Here is a 6,000-nt window from a genome sequence, read left to right as displayed (position 1 = left end):
TTGGATTACAGCAGAAATTCAGAACATTCTTTATTGTCTTGACCAATATGGGAAATATTTATGAAATAATAAAAGTTCCAAAAACTAAATGGCAGAAACCAAACCCACAAAGTTGGTAACATCTTAACAGTGAGTGAGAGACCAACTTAATTGGTTTCTTTATTTAATGTTTCAACATATTTGAAAGAAGATACAATGTAATTGTAGTTCTTGCAAAATCTTTACTCTGACTTCTAGATCAGTGGTCTCCAAACTTTTTGATCGCGTACCCCTACGAGTAAAAAAAATTTGAGCATGCACCCCCAATATATGTATATTTATTTATTTATAAATTATATGCATGTACTACTTGTGTACTGTATGTGACACGTGACTGTCTAACATACAGACTAAGTGAGGGCGCCAGTGTCAATCCGTATATTAAATATTAGTAAAGCTTAATTTCTTTCTTATTTTTTTAGATAAAAAATAAATAGAAATAGAAGTTCTAATATTTTCTTCCCACACCCCAATGGATTGTCTTGTGCAGCCCCTGGGGTGCATGCACCCCACTTTGGAGACCACTGTTCTGGAGGGTATTGGGCATGGTTAGAAGGAAAACCAGGAAAAAGGAGAGCTGCATACATCAGAAATATTGTAAGATGGAGGGGAATGCAATGCATTTTATAGTTGTCATGATGTACAAGTTGGATGTTGGGAGTTGACTGACAACAAAGGTTGACTTTAGTGGAATGATGTAGCAATGCAAGGATATCTGCTGGCTTGATCTAGCTTGTAACCAAAAGTACTTGAAAAAACATGCTATTTACTAAAGTGCCCTTAAAAATCCAAAAGCCTAATTTACTGTGGGGGTGGGAAAGGAACAGGGGGCAGTGTGTGGAGATTTTGGTCATATGTAAGAATGAAGGACAATTAAATTTGGAGTATTATTGGTAATTCTACAAACACATGTTGTAACGGGCATCAGCCTGGGGTCCTGTCATGATCCGAGCATGCCTGCTGGACTGGAGCCCTCCTGGAGACTTACCAGGAGTAAGAAGCATTGCGGTGAGCAGAGGGGAGCCCTGGCAACACATTCCTCTGGGGCCAGCATAAGCAGAAGAGGCCAGCCAAGGCAAAGCCTGCCCCTGGGTGATGGGAGCCAGTTTCTATTGACCCTGAGTGTTTTGCCATAAGTCAGAGGGAGATGTTTGGCAAATTAGAAGTCCCCTGGTAAGGGGAATACATGGAAGCAGCATGACCTGTGCAGGTTGTGTGGAGACATGGAACAGAAGCTAGAGCTGGCACCAAAACCCTGGAACCAGGCATGGCTGGAGCTTCAGAGTACAAAGGGGCGGGTGAGCTGAAGGGAGTGACCAGGGCTCCCTGACCAGGGAAGTGGAGTCAGCCTGTGGACACAGGTAGTAAAGAAATGTTGTCTGTGGGGGGCAGGAAAAGAAACCCAGCCAGGACACCTGGAGCCCAGAGACTGAGAGTTGGGCCCAGCTGGACAGCTTGAGCCCAGAGACTGAGTGGGACCCAGCTGGTAGAGTTGGAACCTCAAGACTGACAAGGTGTGGAATGCAACAGGGTGTAGGGGGCAGAGGAGCCCTGCGAAGAGCCTAATCAATCTAGAGCAACATTGTTGGTTATTGATAACATTCTACCTTCCTCCTTTTTTCCTATTATACAATCAAGACGTGGTGGGTGAGAGAAGAGGAGACTCTGATTGTGATCTTCTCACAAATAGTCAGAAGAAGGGGAAACTGAAGATTTTTTTTATAACTAATAAGAAATCACTGTGGAAAAAATATAGGATTTTCAGAGAGGTAATTTATTGTAGTGACCTTTTCCTGGCTTATTCCTTGCAGCAGATAATGGAGGTAGTGGGAAGCTGGTGGGATAAAGCCAGGCTTGGGTATAAGAGAAGGGCACTCCAAAAGCTAAAGTGAACCCTTCACTGCCCCCGATTGTTTGTTTTTGTTTGAGGGTGTAGGGCAGTGTCGGCCAGCTATGGGCATGCTATGAGGAGGATAGATAGTGAGGGGGGGCAGTTACAGCACTGCCCCATGTGCCCTATTTGCCCCATGGTTAGGGGCCATGAGGGCTAGGGGAACTGTTTGGGAAGGGTTTTGAGGAGAGGGGCTCCTAAGGGCCATGAAGGGGGGGTGTGTATATGTGTGTGTGTGCACGCACATGCGCGTGCCCGGGGGAGAGGGACTAAGAAGCTTTTCCAAGGGTGTAAGATGAAGGGCTGGGACATTATGGGTGCAGGGAAGATGGTGGTGAAGATGTGATAGAGGTCTGTGGGAGTGCAGTCAAGTGCGAGGGGCTGTGAGCAATGGAGAGTATGGGTGAGTCGGGGTAAAAGGTGTGAAGAGCTGCCATGAGGTTTAAGGTTTATTGGAGAGTTCAATAGGGTGGAGGGGTGGTTAGGGTTCATGATGGGACACAATGGGATCAGGGCACATGTCTGTGCAGGATGCAATAGATGTATGGGGACAGGGTAGGACTCAGGGCATGAAGGGGATGGTGGGATGTGATGGGACACAATGGGATCAGGCCGGGCATGGGGATATGTTGGATAATGGGGGACAGAGTGGAGCCAGGGGGGCTGTACCCCATTTTCCAAAATCCTATAGCTGCCCAGGGGCACATGGATTTCCCCCGGCAGTGCTTCTGTAATTTAATATGAATAACACTGTCCTTTTCTTAACATACTGGGGTTATGTAGGATGGTGTGGACTGGGGAATCTTTGTACAGTTTAAAACATCTGTTTAATTCCATACTGATTACTTGTATCAGGTTGTCAAGTTTGTTTTCAATGTGTGGCTTGTTTGTCTTCTCTACTGCCTTTTGCTTCTTCATTGAGATAACCTCTACTGTGTTTTATGGGGAGAATTTATGCACTAACAGAGGCTAACAAAGTGTAATGAGTTTCTTTTGTCTGTCTTAAATAGAGTCTGTTTGCACAAATAAAAGGCTACTGCCCTGGGCAAATCCATTTTTTAAAAGTCTGACTGCCAGATGGGTAATGGCAAATCATTTGGTGGGGGCTTTTGATCAATTGAAAATGGGCCTGGAAGCCATAGAAAAAAGTCTCATTACCCACTTGAGAGAGAGGGAGGAAGAACTGAAATGGGAAAACAGAAGGACATTGACTACACCCGGGGCTTTGGGGAGGTGCTGGGAAGGGGTGCAGGAAAGAGACACTACAAAAAGCCAATTCACAAGAGAAGGTTAGACTGATCTTATTTTCCACAGACTTTTGTCAGATAAGGCCAAAGGATGCTAAAGTAGTGATGAATAGGGACTATTGTAATTGGGGCTTCAGGGTATTTCAGGGGAAAGACCAAAATTTAGTGTTTCCCCTGAAGCCTCAGAAAACTGCAGTTGGGCAGAAGTGGCCTGAAACTGCAGGGAAGAGGGAGGGCTGGGGAAAAAAAGTAAAGAAGACCAAACAAGCCCAACAAAATCGTTACCTGAATCACAGAGAGGAAGGCAGCAGAGCCCTGGAAACACTGTGGAAGCCCCAGTAGCCGCATTCTAGTACAAGCTGAGCTCCTGCCTGTCAAGTTTTTTGATTCCCAGCTTTGATTGGGAGGTTAAAAGCCCTGCCAAGAGTGTAGCAAATAAGTACCCCCTGCTCTAGGAGTGGGGGCATAGGCATGCCACCACAGGGGCTTCCCCATGCCCTGCATGGCTTTCCTGAGCCCCACTTCAGTTTGCTGCCATACAGGAGTGGAGGGGAATTTCCTCTTCCTCTTCTCTGTGCGGTGGGGCAGAGTAGGGCTTGGGAGCCTTTTAGCATTTGGTAAACATTTTCTTTAATAAAGTATGTTTAATAAAGTTTATTATGGTTTCATTAAGAATTCTAAATGCTGAACTTTACTGTCTTAAAACAGCTGAAGAACAGCCTGCGTGCTGCTGTTCAATGGTAATCAGCCTCTTGGCAGGCTCCCCTGGAGGCATGGGAGTGCCCACCCTGAAACATGCCTGCAGTTGGCTCTAGCGGGCCTCCAGAGAGCCTGCTTTTCCCCCCCACTGGAGCCTGAAATACAGTGGTCCCTAGTGATGAACATGAGACTGGAAATGCATAAGGTAATTTTTCTGGTTTTTGTATGTATAGTTTTTGGGCTAGCTAAAGAATTTTTGGTTTTGGAAGCCTTTCAAATCTGTGTATCAGTAAAACCTTTTCAATCTTCAGAGACTGGTGACAATTGAAACAACATTGGAACTCGGGTACAGGGTGTTTATTAAGCTTTGCTGGCAACAGCACTAGTTCTGGGGGCTTAAGACATGAGGTCCTCTTTTTGTGAATGAGCAACAGACCATGCCAGAAAGGCTGTATGCCAGAAAGACCAAGAAAATGCAAGTGCTGAAGCCTGCTCAGAACAAGAAAAGCTTAGGAGCATGTGCGCCTGTTGCAAGTACTTTGTTTTAGCTGATAAACTGGAAAACAAAAAAGCAAAACTCCTCCTAGCTACTCTCCAAAAAAAATACATTACCCAGGCAGACAGATTTGGGTTAAATGAAACTTTCTTTTTTCTTCATTCAAATGAAATATTTGACACTTCCATGTTGGCCACTGTGAAATGCTGATTTAACCACCAGAAAGGAAGGGAAACCAAGGGCTAGCTTGTCAAACTGGAAATGAGATGTAGGTCTTTTATTCAATAATTCAAGAATTGGGAATTTTCCCAGGATGTGTGTACATACAGTTTCCATCTCTTTGGTAAATACTTTTATCAGAAACCTACAAACTCTCCTGGAGTGGCTTGTTCTTAGTCCCTAGTGTTGATGCTGCTCAAATTCAACATTTATTAGAGCACTGGCTGGAACTCATGTGACCCAGTCATTGCAGGACTCTCCAGGCACATGGAAGACCCTGGTTCAAATTCCTCTTATGTCTCATTTGGTCAGGTCTACAGCCTCCCAGGGGAGTGTCCTGCACCAGCACCTGGGATATTCCAAGATAGATTTCTCTCAAGCTTTCCTTCTGGAATGGTTTCACTATCCATAAAATATTGACAGTGTCAGTAAGACAGAACAAGAATGGCTCTCTCTGTTAGGTACTTATCTGGGTTTGTATTTTTTACATGGAGTAACTACAGGAAGCTCTCATGTGGAAGCATATTGAGAGTGATTTTTTTGGTGTCTTGCTTGGGGTTACCATATGTCTGGGTTTTCTTAGACATGTCTTCTTTTTGAACCCTCTGATCTCCATCCAGGCAGATTTTTTAAATCTGTCCACGTATCTGAGATTTTGATTGCTCAGCTGTGGGGAACAAGGGGAGGGCGATCAGAGGCAGCAGGGAGAACAGCTAGAGCTGGAGTACTGCATCCAGTTTTGGGCCTCACAATTCAAAAAGGATGTGGAGAAGCTTGAGAGAGTGCAGAGAAGAGCCACGCGCATGATCAGAGGTCAGGAAAACAAGCCTTAGGATGACAGGCTGAGAGCCATGGGGCTCTTTAGCCTGGAAAAGTGCAGGCTCAGGGGTGATCTGATGGCCACCTATAAGTTTATTAGGAGTGACCACCAGGATCTGGGGGAACGTTTGTTCACCTGAGCGCCCCAAGGGATGACGAGATCGAACGGTCTTAAACTACTGAAAGACATAAGGAAGAATTTCTTTACTGTCCGAGCCCCCGAGGTCTGGAACAGCCTGCCATCGGAGGTGGTTCAAGCACCTACATTGAACAATTTCAGGAGAAAATCGGATGCTTATCTTGCTGGGATCCTATGACCCCAGCTGACTTCCTGCCCTTCGGGCAGGGGCCTGGATTCGATGATCTTCCGAGGTCCCTTCCAGCCCTAATGTCTATGAATGTATGAAACAGATGTATCTGCCTGCAGCTGTGGAGATGCATGCAGACCAATGTGGTGCTCCCTGCTGCCTCCAATCACCCGCCCCTGCTTCCACCCCTGGAGCAAAGCAAAATCCCAGACATTTGGTCAGGGCAGGGGTGTGGGGGCTGGGGCTGCGATAGGGCAGCAGGTGATGGAGGGATTGCCTGCC

Source organism: Crocodylus siamensis, chromosome 2 (genome assembly GCF_052110815.1).
Source record: "Crocodylus siamensis isolate JL-2025a chromosome 2, ASM5211081v1, whole genome shotgun sequence".
NCBI classification, from domain to species: domain Eukaryota; kingdom Metazoa; phylum Chordata; order Crocodylia; family Crocodylidae; genus Crocodylus; species Crocodylus siamensis.
Note: the sequence above shows the minus strand (reverse complement) of the source record.